The 17,291-nt window shown below is 39.6% G+C and overlaps 1 long non-coding RNA gene across 2 annotated transcripts in view; it reads left to right on the forward strand.

Moving 5' to 3' along the window:
- LOC122451940 overlaps positions 1-14,138 on the forward strand; it is a 30,001-nt gene extending 15,863 nt beyond the window's left edge. The window contains exon 5 of one of the 2 annotated variants that reach the window (XR_006272545.1): positions 12,236-14,138. This is a non-coding gene — a long non-coding RNA (uncharacterized LOC122451940). Of the gene's footprint in view, positions 1-12,185; positions 12,205-12,235 lie in introns of those variants that run through there. The other variant, XR_006272544.1, reaches the window with a different exon arrangement.
- The last annotated feature ends 3,153 nt before the right edge of the window (positions 14,139-17,291 follow it).

Raw genomic sequence — 17,291 nt, forward strand, 5'->3', positions numbered from 1 at the left:
TGACAAGAAGCAGAAAGATGGGCTTGTAGGGCCCTTCTGCATGCCAGGAACCACCTACTCCCACCCATCTGCTAGGCCAGCTCCATATGTTCTCTAAAATCAACGTATCTCTTTGTGAGATTTTTTTTTCCAATTAGGGAGAGCATCTTTCCTACTCAATTTTTCTGCAAACTCCTCAAAGCACTTACATGATTGGATTTGTGTAAAATTTAATCTATTTATTATAGATGGTATATAAATTAATATTGGCTAATGTTAATTATTCTTTTCTGTGTACCCAGCTGATATTAGCATTAATTCAAAAGTGTTTAAGCCTGGAGAAGGAAATGGCAACCCACTCCAGTACTCTTGCCTGGAAAATTCCATGGATGGAGGAGACTGGTAGGCTACAGTCCATGGGGTTGCAAAGAGTCGGACACAACTGAGCAACTTTGCTTTCAGTAGTATTTTATTTGTAATACTATGTGTTGTTTATTGGTCAAGTTTTGCCTATTAAAATGAAGAAAGTCTACTAAAAAAAAAAAGTGTTTAATAAGCCCTTACTGTTTGTTAAGTGTTGATATCATACAGTTGAATAAGCCATGTTTTGGGGTGAACTTTTTAAACAGTCTTCCATATTTATACTAAAGCAGGGCTCTGTTATCATCTTTTGATAATTTCTTATCTGTAAGACAAAATTATGCATGAATACATGGTTTTTGATACAAATGAAGGGTGTTTTTTTTATAATACAATTTGGGGAAAAGGTTCAATAGCTACTTTCCTTGAAACACTATTACCACGTCTTTCTGTATTCTTTTTTTTTTGTATTCTTTAATTTTAAAAAGAATCATTTGAATTAAGTGGTACTTAAGGTAAAATTTGAAAAATATTATGATATCATCAAATCATGACGATTTAGGAAAACAGTCCTTAGGAGGAGCACAAGAATATCATTTCTGGCTAAAATGGCACTTTGCTGTAAGAACTGTAAATGAAGCATATTAAAGGAGTCTGACTTCAGAATTCCTAGTATTTGAAAACCATACGAAGGAGGAAAACAATGTTAAAATAAGGAACTAAAAATTTTACTCTAAATAATAGCTGTTCTGCAGAATGACTTACATCTTTCTGTGTGTTTTCTATGAACACACATTTTTATTGATTTGCAATCAGCAAAGCCATTGGTACCCGTTTTCATATAGAAAGCAAGCACTCTAGGAAAAACATTTGAGAAAAGCCTCTCTATATCGTGCAAAAACATTTGAGAAAACTACTGTAGTAGTCATTTCTAAACCAAATTCTGTAACTGAGAAAGTAAATATTAATATATGGCCACACAAAACTATAAATTTCCTCAAAAATGCACAGAAATAAGTGAGTTATAAAAAGTTGGCAGGACAGGGATGTGATTCATGTGTGAGACCCTCCACTCAGGCTGTTGCTGGCCAGGCCTGGGTCACTGGAGAACAGGGCGCTTGTCCACATTCTGTAACCCCTGCTGAGCTCACCAATGTCTTAGCAGGAGTTTGTAAGAGGAGAAAGTGACATTTTCACTCATGCTAAAACTGAGACTTCATCAGAATAGTTCAGCGGTGCCTCATTTTGGAGAAAACCTAATATAAAAATTCCAAACTCATGAACTAAATATACTGAGGGATTGTTTCTCATTCAAGGTAAATAGACAAGGCTCTAATCACGGGCTCATTTATATTATGTGCTCCAGTATTGATTAGGCATCAGAATTAAAAATTTATACAAATTATACACACACATATACACACACATGATGTAGTATTTTGATTTGAGGTTGGGCATGAGATTATTACAAGTTGTAACAACTGGCCATGTAACTCTACAATTCATTTGTGGGTCCTTGTTTCCCAAACTATACACTCAGGAAAACTGGCCTAAAACCTGTTTTAACTCTAAAACTGTGTGATCCTCTTATTTCTCTAAGATAAGTTTACTACATCAGTGGTATAAGTTCACAGTTCCCTTATATGCCTAGTCCCCAGACTCTCTATTTTGAAAAGCAGTGGTTTTGGCCAATGATATAGAAACTATACAAGTATACTTCTTGTGGTTCTAGAACTTTGGTTTGTATACATCTGGACTTTTTGGGACTTGTCAAGAAAAAATGTTTTTAATCTCCAAATATCAGTACAGAATTCTACCTGAGACTTACTACAGGTAAAATAAAACAGTTGTCTTTTCTTAAAAAAATCTCTGGAAGAGCAAGTTAGCACAACATGTGTTCTCTGCTGTTTCTCCAAATAGTCTCTTCAGTTTCTAAGGCCTGCCACCATTTGTCTATTAGTGGAGGAGAGCATTATAAATAGGTAACAAACGAATGCAGATGGAGAAATAGAAGACTACTGAATTTTAGTTCAAGAGTTATTTATGCCTATAAACTTATGGCTATAATTTTCTATTCCTACATAAACTATCATCATTTACTAACTCAGCAACTATAACTTGAACTCTCACTGTGTGCCAGGCCTTGTGCTAGACACTAGACGCAAGTAGATAGAACCAGACAGGCTTTGGCCTCATGAGAGTTACAGCTGGCACAGACCATAAGCACTAAATAAATTGTTATACCAAATACATTCATAATCACAAATTGTGCTAAATGTAATGAAGGGAGAAAAATGAGAGTATCAAGAGAGAGAGGATAAATCTCCTAACTTAGAATTTGGGATACTTGAATCTTCAAAACAATTTCTCTTTTATGCCAGGTCAAATGTGATCTCTGAGGCCAGGCTGAGTGTATCAGTCAGGGGTCTCCAAAGAAACAAAATCAATAGAAGCTATATATTTGGCTACCCCGGTGGCTCCATGGTAAAGAATTCACCTGCCAATGCAGGAGACGTGGGTTCGATCCTTGGGTGGGTCAGGAAGATCCCCTGGAGGAGGAAATGGTAACCCACTCCAGTATTCTAGCCTGGAAAATCCCACGGACAGTAGAGCCTGAAGGGCTACAGTCTGTGGGGTCACAAACAGTCGGACGTGACTGAGCAACTGAGCATGCATAGACATAGAGAGAGAGAAAGAGAGAGAGTTCTTTTAGGATTAACTCAGATGATTATGTAGGCCAAGAAATCTCATGGTCTGCCATTTGCAAGCTGGAGAACCAAGAAACCTGGGTGTACAGTTCAGTTCAAGTCCAAGGGCCCAATAATAGAGGAGCTAATGGCATAGGTCCAGGTCAGATCCGAAGGCCTGAGAACCAGGAGTGCAGATGTCCAAGGACAGGAGAAAATGGATGTCCCACCTCAGGCAGAAGGAGCAAATCCCCACTTCCTCTGCCTTTTTGTGCTATCCATGCTCTCGATGGTTTGGAAAATTCCCATTCACATCAGTGAGGGTGGATCTTCTTTATTCATCTTATTAATTCGAATGCTAATCTCTTCCAGAAACACTCTCGCAACCGCTCAGAAATAATATTTTACCAGCTAACTGGGCATCCCTTTGACAAGTCAACACATAACATTTACCTTCAAATACAATGAAGAAAAAAAGAAAAAACCAATATTAAAGGAGAGAGCAACCTAGAACTTGGGATATTTGAACCTTTAGAACAGTTCATCTTCTAAAAATTTTTTAAATTGTATTTATTTCTTTATTTAGCTATACCCCATAGGTATACCCCACTTAGTTCCTGACCAGGGATTCAACTTTCAGGCCACAGCAGTGAAAGTGCCAAGTCCTAAGCACTGGGCTGCCAGGGAATTCCCTATAACATTCATCTTTAATGTAAGGTTCCTATATTAATGTAAGGTTCCTAATGTAAGGTTCCTAATGTAAATTCCTATAGATCAGATGTTTGCTCGAAGGTCAGGCTAGGGGATGTAGAATTTCTTTCCTTTCTATACCCCTCTCTCTTTTCTTCCTTCTTCATCCGCAGGTTGCTGGGCACCAACTCTTTCCTCCCTTCTCCTTCAGAAACAATTAGGCCCCCGTATACATCCATCTGGGCTTCCCCTGTGGCTCAGTGGTAAAGAGTCTGCCTGCAATGCAGGAGGTGCAGGGAAGGCAGATTCGATCTCTGGGTCAGGAAGATCCCCTGGGTAAGGGATGGCAACCCACTCCAGTCCTTGCCTGGAGATTCCCGTGGACAGAGGAGCCTGGTGGGCTACAGTCCATGGGGTAACAAATAGTCGGAAACAACTGAAACGACTGAGCACAGACATGCATATACCCAGTTATGAAAACCAGTACCTAGGAGAGCCAGTGATAGCCTGGAATTAGACGTGATGGGTCATGATAAATGGTGAATGGTAAATGGAACACCTTAAGTAAATAATCAGGCACACCAGACATCAGGACTCTCAGAGTGAGGTCATGCTATCAAGCCCTACGTTCATTTTTCTTTCTGTTCTCCCTTTGCTTGGCTTCTTGGCAGCATTTTGCTGAGTTGACAACCTTCTCTTTTGAAACACAACACCTCTTGGCACACTCTTCCTCTCACTGCCCCCTTCCAAACTCTCTAGCTACTCCTTTCTCGACCCGTCTCTAAATGTTGGAATGACTCAGGATTCTGTCCTGAGCACTCCGTCTTTGATTCCTCTTCTGCTTTCCTTGATTAATTATGTTCATTCATGTGACTTCAAATGCCATTAGTAAGAGATGTCTTCCAAATTTATGTCTAATGCTGAAATCTTTCTTCTGAGCTCCAGTAGCAAGATTAAACTCTTAATTCATGTTCTTTAATCCTGTTCCTCTCCCAGTCTAGCCCATTGTATGCATTAACACCACCATCCACCCAACTGTATGAGCCAGAAGCATAGGCGTATCTGTGATGCCCTCACCTCCTACTTTCTTCATGCATTCCATCAAATAATCTTGAATCAGCCCACATCTTCCCATCTCCTCTGCCAGCATACTAGGCCTGGCTATTCCCATTACCCACCTGGACACCTATAGCAACATGCTACCTGTTGATCGGCCTCCATTGTCTTCTCCAGAGGCAGCCATCTTTCTCCAGGGTAAAACCCTTCAATGGCCTCCTATGGTAGTTTGAAAAATAAGTTCAAGTATTTTACTAAGAGTCCTGTACGCTCTGACTTCTGCAAACCTCTCCAACCTCATCTTGGGCCATCTCTATTTCTCACGGTGCCTAAAACATCCTGAGTTCTTTCTCTCATCCTTATTTATCACAAGCTACTTCCCATCTCAGGGCCTTTGGGTATATGCTCATCCCTCTGAAAGGAACATAATTAACCTCTGCTTCTCATATAGTTGATTCCTTATTCATTGGGGTCAGTTTGCTATCACTTCCTCAGGTCTTGCCTGGTAACTCTCTGTATCGAGGTTCTCTAGGGAAATAGAACCAGTAAGAATGATGGGTAAAAGGACAGACAGATAGACAGAGATGGAACTATGTAGATAGATAAATAGATAGACATTTTATGGGGGGAGTGGTGGTAGCAAGTCTGAAATCTGTAGGTCAGCCCAGTAGGCTGGCAGCTCCAGGCAGGGGCTGACACTGCCTGCAGTCTTGGGTAAATTCTGCCCCAAGACTGTTGTGTCAAGACTTTTTTCCTTAGGGAAATCTCAGTTTTGTTCTTAAGGCCTTTCAACTGATTAGATGAGGCCCACCTTCATTAAGTAGGCTTATCTCTTTTATTTCAAAGTCAACTGAAAAAATAAAAGGGAAAGTCAACATATTGTAGATGTTAGCCACATCTAAGAAATACTTCTATAGCAACATCTAGATTAATATTGAATTGAAAACCTGGATACTATAGCCTAGCCAAGTTGACACATAAAGCCAACCAACACACCCTGCTAGAAGTATTGGACTCTTTTTAATCTTTCTTTTCATGTGGCTAGCATATGTGTTTTATTTCCTCATACCAGATACCTTGATCAGGGCCTAGAATTTTTCTTTATTACTATTCAAGGTTGGACTAAAGCACTCTTGATGTGCAAGAGAAATTTTGGGCTAGGGAATTACTTCCACAAATTTCCCTTCATCTGTGTTTTTCCAGCCTAAAATTTTCCCAGTTAGAGATAATTTAAGTGTCAGACACTGTTAAAATGTAAACTCCATAAGTAGTAATAATAATTATCATGTTATTGGAAATTCTAAGCTGGTCTCGGTAAAGAAGGGGAAAAAGGAAAGTTAAGTTTGTCTGTAGCACAGTTTTGAGTAGGACTCCCTCTGACTCTCACAGAAACCACTTTCTCTGACCCTTTTTCCATCTAGTCTCTGGTGTTTACATCTGGTTTAACTTCCTCCTCTCTCATTACAATGGCTTCCTATGACTTTGAATATTCTTCTTTGCACTTATACCTGATTGTTCTAGAATACTTAATTAATGTCTGATGTTCCCTAGATTATCACCCAGGTGTGTTATCTAGTACTGGTAAATCCTCAAATTTTCCTTGCAAGAATATAGGGGTTTTATTCTTATAATGACTTAGTATATTTACAATTCACATTCTTATACAATCATAGGATGAGTACATACTGTAAAATAACAGAGGAAAATATTAGAGAGAGGCAGTGCCTCAATCACTTTCCAGTATAGGCAATAATTAATAACCCTATCAATTATTGAAATTATTTCAATTATTGCCCTATTGAAAGCAATGCAAAATTCCCCCTTCCCAAAGAATGGGAGGGAGAGTAAAAACATAGAAGTTCACTAACTGTAGTTAAGTGACTTTAGCCATCATTATGCTAAGGCTCCCTAACTTGGTAAAATCTAGGGTATTGACAAACTGGAAACAGATCAAGGCCAGAAGTAATTTTCATATTAGATCTTGCCAATATTACAGTGATACCCCTCTGCAGTCTTTGCACAATTAAGTGATGAAGAGAGGCGAGCTGGGTTGTGAAACTTGTGGGCTGCTTGTTTTGCCTTCTTCTGTTAATGATCGTCCACTCAGCTGAGCATCTTGGGGAGGAGAGGGCAGGGGTGCAGATAGGATGTTATCTTCAACTTAGTCTACCTTGTTCTTTTGTAGAAGTACCAGAAGAAGGGAACAGGGGTTGAAATTAATGAGGTGGAAATGAGATTCTGAATTATCAGTGCATTGCCATGATCTCTGCTCACCCTTGCAGGTTGACTGCACTCAATTTCCTTTAAGCTTCCCTAGGTAGGGAAGTCTAGACACACGAGAAAGAATTATTTCTCTCTCATGAATCTCTATTCCCTCTATCCACTTCTATTACTACCAAGGGAGATGTTAAAAGTTAGGGAGACCTAAATAGAAAAACATTTCTACTTTTTGTTTCATCTAAAAAGCCTTTAAGACATTTTTGTTAATAGAGAGAGGATTTTTCCTTAGTGTCCTTGGACATGTTTCTGAAAAGTTCCTCTAGGTTACTTCTCTGCGTATACTCCCCACAGTAAAGGAATGTAAGTAACATGACATACCCTCTGTGCACTTTTTCTTCAGTTCCTCCTGTCCTTGTTGGAGAAATAGTTTCCATTCTTTCAGAATGCTTTTAAATTCTAATGTCAGAGAACTTTTGCAAAATCCAAATACGCACTTGGGTTGATCACGGTGGATTAAGTTGAAATAATATCATGCCTGGATGCAACAGAAGTGAAAATTTGGTTATGTTCCACTTCTGTGAATATAGTAAACAATGATAAAATCAGGCAGGGAGACTATTTTTATTTATTTTTTAAGAAAAGAAAGAAAATTGCAGCCAGGAAATCAAAGAGAATGTCTTTTGTCTCTAGTGGGACTTCCTTGGTGGCTCAGATGGTAAAGAATCTGCCTGCAATGCAGGAGACCCAGGTTCGATCCCTGGGTTGGGAAGACCCCCTGGAGAAGGGAATGGCAACCCACTCCAGTATTCTTGCCTGGAAAATCCCACGGACAGAGGAGCCTCGTGGGCTACAGTCCATGGGGTCACAAAGAACCAGACACGACTGTGCAACTAACACTTCACTTTGTCTAGAGTTGACCAGCTAGCCCAAAGAATCTACCAGAAATAGTGAAAACTGTAGCAGTGTCTTGATAGTTTGGAGGAAGGAGAGTGCCCTTGGGTTGAAGTTCTTTATTGGTAAGGCCATTTTGAGTTGGACCGGGAAGGAGGGGAATTAGAGAGGTGGGGGGAAAGAATTCCAAGCAGAGTTTCAGAGGCGGGGCACAGGGGTTCGAATGAGCACAGTGGTGGGGATGGGGGTGGGGGTTGAGGAAGGCTGTTTGTTCTAGTCAAGGGAGGGGCTGCCTCTGAGGAACAGGATACCAGCCTCTTCTCCGAAGGATGGCCTCAGCATGCCCGCCCAGTGGCCCACGCTGCTTCTGTCTGGCAGAAAGCCTTCATTAAGAGCTTTTGAACTGCCAAGGAAATTAGTCCCCAGTTCGACTGAGTTAAAATTCAACTCTCCCCCAACCCTTCAGGAGCCTTTCCTTTGGCCGTTAAGACCTTTAACACTGCTGAAACAATGAGGCAGAGAAGAAAAGGTTAACAGGTTTTCCTAAGCAATTAATTTGGGCATGCTATTTGAATAACAAGTTTTCTAGTATTCTCTTAATTTATTTTTCACTAAAAATTCATATCAGACTCATAGCTACTCCATACAAGGACAAGTTTTGGAATTCTCTCTTTGTTACACACACACACTCACGGCCAGTTACCATCTCATCTCTCTCCCTCACTCAGAATTTCCCATAGGTTCTGACCTGGGGATCATTTAATAGCACTAGCTGGTGAACGCAGCAAAGGAAATCTTAGCATTTGACTTTCAACGCATCCTAACATTCGACTGTGTGTACACGTTGCGCAGGAAAGCATAGAATTATACCATTCGAAAAAAAAATCTGCCATTTCCCCCAGAAGAAAAAAAAAATCACATTGGCCCAAGAATCTTGTAGTGTTCCTTTTTTCCCCATGTTAATTCCTGAAACCTAAAAAGAAGATCCCAGAGAATGATTAGAGTTTCCCAAGTTTAGTCCTCAGTTATTCTGAAACACTCTTCTTTGGGGTTTACATGGGTGTGGGGATCTTTATTGGATTTGGTCTTTGCCCAAATGCCTAACTCAGTCCGTCGTCATCTTGTTATCTTCAAGTGAAATCCTAGTCTCCAGGAGGAACTTTAAAAAAAAATAAACAAAAACAAAAAAAACCACACCTGGTCTGGCACCCAGAACGCTAAAGGCTGAAAGCCAGGGCAGATTCTTCAAGTATAAGAATCAAACCATTCACCGTCTGGCCTTGGGATCGGGTCTGCCAGCCAAGAGGGAACAGGAAGCTTGCCTCTGAGCCCAGGACTATGGAATGCAAACCCCCAAGCAGTTATTTGCTGTGGTTTCAAGTTTTGTCCTGGAAGTTAAGAACAATGTGAACTCTTTTCTAAGTAGCATTCTAGTCAATAAGTACCAACCTAGCGCCCAGAGTCTTTGAACCTAGTCCAGTATGCACCCTTTACACACTATTTTAACACTGTATTAGTTTTTAAAGCCAATCTAATATGGGTACTAGTGTACAGAGAGCCTGGATCTCCTGGCTCATTAGGTTGCTATTTAAGACTGAGGGAGATCAAATACCTCCCTAAAAGTCCTTAGTAGGCATCTCAGTGCTTTCTGTAAACCTCAGCCGGCTACTGGACATTTCTCACGGGTCACACTCGATTTGTAGTTTACAGATTTGTCTAGGGGTCGGGGGCAGTTTGAGAGGAAAGGTCTGAGTTTACTGTAGCTAGTAACACAAGTGCGTTTAGACCAAACGCTTGCTGGCAATGCAAAGTAATAACTCATTTCCAAATCCTTTCTTGGAAAAAGAATTCAGATTACATAATCATGAAAAACAAACCTGTTGCCACTCAGCATGAACTAACACGTTACAGTATTTTATGGCTGAGAGTTGTTAAGCCAGCACCCAGTTTCATGCATGGAGGAGAACACTGGGAAAATGAGAATCTGCCAGTTTTGTTCAAAGTTATGCCACTTAGTGGTAATGACACAGGCAGTTCCCCTTTCTTGTTAGATCACATTACCTTGGGACTCTGAGTTGATTAGGTAGGTGCTCATTTACTGCTCATTAGAGCCATAGGATTATTATTAATAGCCACCTAGGAGCCGGTGAGAGCGAGTCGTTAAATGAGCTCTTCTTAGCAGGAAGACCACCTTGGGTGTCCCCAGGTGTCCTCCAGCTTCCATCGCATGCACCCTCTGCTCTGGAGCCTTTCTGAGGCTGCCTCCCTGGGCCACGGAAGTAATGAGCTCCGATCTGGTGTAGTTGTTCACCAGCCGACACTGTCCGTTGAAGTCAACCGGAGAATTCTAATGTTCTGAGTCTGCAAACGTTTCAGTTCAGACGGGCTTGGAGATGAAAGAGCCTAGACTGGATTGTCATCTATGCTTCCTAAATTAAGAGCCAGATACAGATTCGGGCCTAAGACTCCTGCTTGTGGTTCCTAAAGGAGATCTATGAGACACAAGGGTGGGTCGGTGGCCAGGCATTAAAAGGCATTACGTTCTCCCTGCAGACGAGTAACCAAATAAAAACACTTTTCTGCCTCAAGCAAAAATTTGACCCAAATTTCTATTTTCAGCACAGAAGTGAAAAAAAGAAAACAATCTGACTCATCAAATTAGGCAATCAGCAACTCACCGTATAACCTTTCCTATGATTAATATACCTTATAAACTCACTAGGAGGTGTAAAAATCACCTTAGTTCTTCCAGCAGAAATCACAGGTAATTAGATGACACAGCCTACCCAGAACAGTACTTTTTGAGTACTTACTATGTGGCCTGGCGCTAAGAACTTTCCACAGATTATCTCACTTAATCCTCGTGACAACACTATTAGGTGGATAAGGGTGAAAAGAAATTGAGTCATTTGTCCAATGTCTCACAGCTGGTAGGTGGCGGCCCTGAGAAGCGATCTTCAGTTTGACACCTACAGCCCAGCACTGGGGTGCCTCCTGGTCACCAGGCAGGATAGGAATCTAAAGGCGAGGAAAACACTCTTCAGATGCTATGGTCAACGGATCACCTTCATATATCCTGAACACGTATTCTGTCACCTTTGACTTTTCATGAAAAAGATACCTTTTTTCTTGGTAATTAAGAATTGTGTGCAAATCTGAAAAGTGTTGGTTACCTGTTTAAAAATAATCAGGTATTCCTATTTTCTGGTTCTAGGACTCTAGAAGCAAAGTCTTCTCGAAGGGAAAATATAAGCGATAATTTTATACTTTTTATCTCTCAGCTACCTGGGTAACTGATACCATGAGAGGAGAGCTAGGTTCCTTCAGCTGGTCTTTCTCCTTTAATGTTAAACAGGCAAAGGAGACAGGAAAAGAGTTGCCCATTTGTGGCTCGTCTGCACTTCAACTCATCCTCTGAGCTCTTGGACAAGGCAAAAAGGAAATCAATCATTCCCCAACTTTTTCTCTCCCTTCTGCTCCCAGGGACTTTCACCACAGAGCTGGGTGAGAATAGTTAGATGAGTTTCTTCTTTTGGGGGACACTCTGATCTATCATTCACAAGTTCTACATACAGCCATTGAAACTTACTATGTGCCCAGCATTGAACTAGGCACGAGGAGTCAATGCTCCGCTTTTTTGGTGGATATGCAGGGAAATGGACATCTATAAAGTCAGGCAGTCCCCGTGTGCTGTTCAAATATCGCACCTGCTCTCATGGGCAGGAACAGATTTAAGGCCGAGGGTGTGAAGAAGCAGAAGTCAGGGATCCCTTGGAGAGAAAAGAGAAGGAAAAGAATCTTCATATTTGTCTGGAGTTTTTCTAGTTTGAGAAGTAATGACTGGAATATAAGGGAGTCATAAAACTGGCTATTTATTTTGCGATACCGTGAAGGTAAAGAGATTTTCCTAAGATCATGGCTCAGGGGCCCAGTATTCATGATTTCGTTTCTTCACATGCAAACCTAGACTCACCTAAACACCCTGGAGTCTGCATTCATGTAATAGATGTAGGGAGATGATCAATTTCCACTTGCTTGAGACAGTCACAGTTTTAGCGTTGGAAGTCCCACAGCCCAGGAAACCATCCTTCACTCCTGGGCATTTGTCATGTTGGTCCTTCAGTGATTCCTTGAAAGGCAACAAGCTAAACCTACACCCTCAATATGTAGGATTATGTTTTGCTTAGAAGCAAATGAAACAGTTTTAAACATTCTCTGGCCTTTTTTTTTTTTTTTCCCCAATGTGTTATACCCTAAAATAAGAAAAGAATCTCCATCTAAATCCATTTAAAAACATTCCAGAACTAGACTTCCTGGGTGGTCCAGTGGTTAAGAATCCCCTCGCACTGCAGGGACACTGGTCTGATCTCTGGTCCGGGAAGATTCCACGTGCCACAGAGCATCGAGGCCGCGCCACAGCCATTAAAGGCTGCACGCCTGGAGCCCGAGCTCCGGAGCACACCACCACAGTGAGCAGCCCGCACGCTGCAAAGAGGAGCCTCCGCTCCGCAACTAGAGAAAAGCCACAAGCAGCAACGGAGACCCACCACAGCCAAACAAAAAAGGATACACTCTTTAAGAAAAAATTCTAGAACCAATAAAGGGCGTGAATGATTTAACTGTTCCTCAAATTTGGGCTTAAAATAAAGTGAGCATACAATTTAACTGAAAAAGATATTTTTGAGAATAAAAAGACTAAAATGATTTAACATGTGTCATTTTTAACATTTGTTTATTGAGCAATAGATTTTGTTTTATGTAGGCGTTCCTATAAAATAGTTCCATTAAAAATCATTTAAAAAAAAAAATTCTCTTAAAAACATATACACCAGGAACGTTCCTGGTGATCCAGTGGTGGACTCCATGCTCCCACCGCAGGGAGCACCTGTTCCATTCCTGGTTGGGGAAGTAAGATCCTGGGTGCCATGAGGTGCAGCCAAAAATCAGAAAGCAAAAACCCATATATACCTATGTGTAATAAAGCAAACTTTTGGAAACATTTATATTGATTATCTGAATATTAAAAATAATATAAGCCAAATAATTGTTGTTGGTATGTATTTATACACTTTATTCAGTTTCTTAGTTGTACCATTAGCTAATACTTTGTTACTGAGATATTTCTGAAGAATATGTTGTTTTCAATATGATCTTTACTTTTTCCATCAAACTGCCACAATTTTCTCCAATTGACTCTTCTCTGGAGCCCACAGTATTTTCAACTGAGAACTTATTCTTCAGGTGGTGAGACTCATGGTAAGCTCAGAACGGATTCTGCTGAATGGAGGAGATTCTCAATTCTATTCTTTTTATTTTTAATTGTGTAAATACCTCAGCAAAGGTATTTTCACAGGTGCCTTATGTTTGCCTTCATTCAGAGTATTTTATTTTTTTTACAAATACACTTAACAAGACAAAACTTGTAAGCTGTCTCCATTTATACTTCTTTCAAATATTTTGTATAACTTAGATGCTTCAAAATTGTCAGCTTTTGCAGTTTCATTCCCTCTGGGACAGAATATACATTCATGAAATAAAAACAAGAGGCTCTCTCAGAAGATTACTCCACAAGTCTGGATATTCCAAGGCATAATGGTAGAATTTCAAAAGTAAACCTTGCAAATTGATTATGCTCTCATAGTTTAATTTGTTCATTTTTTCCCCTTGTTTTTGTAGGATACATTTCAATATCTCCCTGTTTCCAAATTTGTTTTTAAGAAATGCAATTTTCTAAAAGCTTCAAAAAGCATTTCTGCACTCTATATTTCTTATGTAGCAAGAAATTTATTAAAAGATAGACTGTAGGCAGACTTTTACCTATATGATCCTCACAAAACAAATTATCTTCAAAATTAAACTTTTAACTAAATTTGCAGTAGTATTCACAATAAGGTCTAATGAATTTTTAAAACTTTGATTACACGAATCATGAAAAAATTGAACAATTATTGGAATTAATTTTTAATTTGAAACAACTGTTGACACATAAAAAATGAGTCATTTAGCTGTCTGCAGAGTTCTCCTATTAATTAAATCAAGCACATTAATAGCTATTTTTCATGGTTCATACTCATCCAAGAAAACCTTAAAATAATGTCTAAGATTTAAAGTAAATTCTGGAGTCTTTATAGCATATTTACATCCCAGTTTTTCTTACTACAGGCCCCATGGTTTATGGTAAATGTTGGCAAACATTTTATGTATGTTGTACAATTATTATCAACCTTACTGAAAAATAAAAATTCTATACTTCATTTTCACTAAACCTGTGTTTTTGTTTTGTTTAGTTTTGTTTCTTGAGCTCATTGTTCCTGAGAGAGCTCACTGTAAAACCTTTAAAAATTGTTACAATAATAAAGTAAATGCAGGCTTCCCCTGCTTTACAAAAGTAGAGTGTTTCTATTAAATCTTTCCTAAGCTGAAATGATGTGAAGTGAAGAAGCAATTTATTTAGGACACATCTTGCTAATGGAAGCACAGAATAAATCCAGCTGAGGCACGGATGCTCAAAGTTCAAAGCTGTGGTGGATGGATGCTCAAATGCTGAGAGTAGTCCCTGGGGAAGGAGCTTGGTGGTGCCTCACTCCCAGCTCCAAGTGTGTGTTCAGCCGCTCAGTCGCGTCCGACTCTTTGCAACCCCATGGACTGCAGCACGCCAGGCCTCCCTGTCCTTCACATCTCCCAGAGCTTGCTCAAACTCACGTCCATCGAGTTGGTGATACCAAGTGTGTATTGCCTTTATAATATGGGCTCCTGCAAAACAAACACGCAGAGCTGTTTTCGCATTTTGCCTTTTTTGTGAAAGCAAAAATCCTCTTCAGATTTGTTTCAGTTATTGAAGAAAGGTACTGTACGTGGCTTAAACCAAATTTTTGAAAAGCAGAGGTTAGCTGTAAGTTGCTGTGGTCTTCCATACCCTAATAGAAGACGAAACCATTTCAGCAGGATTGCTCACACTTCTCTCTAAGAGCTCTACTGAAGGCATGCTTCCCCCCCACTTCCCGCCTTTATTTCGCATGCATGGGAATTTCTGATATCTCACATTTCAACGTGACCGCTCCCACTGGGAGACTGGCAGTCAACTTCCTCACTCGCAGGCCTCTCTCTGGACTAAGAAACCACGATTCATCCACCAGATGGCCACCAGGGGCAGCAGCAAGTGCTTCTCCCACATCACTGAGAACCAGAAATTCCTTGTCCCAAACCGCCTGCCTATAGGCAACTGCACTTTATCAGCCTGCATCCTATATGCTATCCTGAAGTGGTGGAGTTAGTTACCAGTGTTAAAATTGGTTTTGGATAAGTCAGAGGTCTTATCACTGCTGGTTCGGATTTATCCACTTATTAATTGCTGGACTCTGCTTACTGCACCGTGTAGCTCACTGGCTACCAAAAAAGGTCATGAGGGACTTCTCTGGTGGCCCAGTGGTTAAGAATCCACCTTCCGGTGAAGGGAATTCAGGTTCCATCCCTGGTCAGGGAACTGAGATCCCACACACCACAGGGCAACTACGCCCGCCTGCCGCAACTAGAGGCTGTGTGCTGCAAACTTCAGAGCTGGCATGGCAACTGCTAAGACCCAACAGTGGCCAAAAATAAACAAATATATAAAAAGAAGGCCAATCATAGAATATGGAAATACAAAGTGATCTATCAAACCCAGCCTGGCTTATTTGAATACAACTGTTTTGAATAATGTTTTCTTAAAAACAACAACAATTCTGGGACACCTGTTAAACCAGAGGGATGCCAGGACAATAGAAGTAAATCAGGAAGTGTATTCACTTTATCTACTATCATGGTGTGCTTCATGAAATGGATTTCTGGACTCCACTCCAAACCTGTTAAATCTGAACAAGGTAGCATCCAAATTAGCATTATAAGAAGCTTTCCATGATATTCTTGTTCGTTTTAAATTCTATTTATTTGCTTATTTACTTAATCTTTTTTTCTATTGAAGTGTAGTTGATTTACAATGTTGTGTTAGTTTCTGGTATACAAGAAAGTGAGTCAGTTATACATACATATATATATCTGTTTTTTTCAGATTCTCTTCTTTTAGAGATTATTATGAAATATTGAGTATAGTTCCCTCATGGTATTCTTAGGGATGCTAAAGTTTTCCTCCTGGTTTAGGGAATTCCTTCACCTTTTACTGTGTCAAGCTCCACGGTCAGAGAGGTTGGGAGGATCATGTGCTTCACTCCATGGCTGATCTAACACTTGGATCAAAACTATTATTGAAAATGAGCTAGACACAAATTGAACTTAAATTAAGTCACAAGATAAAAATACTGTCCTCTCCTTAAGCAAACTTGTCTTGCAAGTTGAGAGATTTATTTTTGGCTACATCATTGCCTGTTGGGGAATTTGGCCCTATACCAGCCACTTTCTTTCTTTGGGGATTAGGTTTATAGCTAAGGAATATATAATGAGCATTGCTTTTAATATTTTGGAAGAGATAAGCATTAGGTGAGATGTTTCCCTTCTAAAAAAATGCTACTAAAATTTTAAAAAACACATTATTTCATTTCATTCATAAAAATTACTACTGCGAGTCATAAGATGTGTTTTGAGTTTCTGTAAGGTAACTGATTCCAGAATAATGATGTTTTATTGGTTTATTTTCTTAATTTGCATTTTGGGTTTTTTGTTGGGGGAGGGTCAGTAACTGGTTGTGTGAATTTTTAGAAATATCTTGATTTCACTGACAGCTACAAAATGATTTTAGTTTAGTGGTTGTTCAATGTTCATTCCAGTTTCCTGAATTCATCTTTTAAACCTTTTTGAATGTTTGGAATTTTTATCATGTGCATATTATCGTTTTATTATTTTGTTAGTAAGAAAGATTTTATAAGCAATAGAATTATGAGCTATTATTTTTTCCTCTACTTTAAACAAGCACATATTATTTTAAAAACAGAGTAAACAAAAACATTAGATCCACCAAGGGAAAGGAGAGAGGGAAGGAGAAGGATGAAGTAACCCAGGATATAGGACAGCAGCAATTTTTAAACCCTTTCTAAGGTACGGTATAGGGGATCACCTAGTGGTAGAACTCAGAAAAGCTTTTTAAAAGTTTGAGACCCTTTCTTCCTGTGCAAGAGTCCATACAGATTGCAATCAATTTATTTAAAACATGAGCTGTTGAATATTTATTTTTTGTGATCAACTTTGTTGAAATCATACTAACAGGTTGAATATGTAAATATTTACCCCAAGCCTCTCTTTTATAGAGGGATAAAAAAATCCCCTAATATTAAGCTTTGAAAATTAACTTCTGTCTCAAAGGGTGTGTTTAATTCATGGTTCCATGGTCAAAAAAGAGACACGACTGAGCGACTTTCACTTCACGGTCAAAAAAAGTCTAGATATGCACAAAACAAGCATGAAAGCATGACCCTTACC

This window comes from Cervus canadensis, chromosome 13, assembly GCF_019320065.1.
Source record: "Cervus canadensis isolate Bull #8, Minnesota chromosome 13, ASM1932006v1, whole genome shotgun sequence".
NCBI classification, from domain to species: Eukaryota; Metazoa; Chordata; class Mammalia; order Artiodactyla; family Cervidae; genus Cervus; species Cervus canadensis.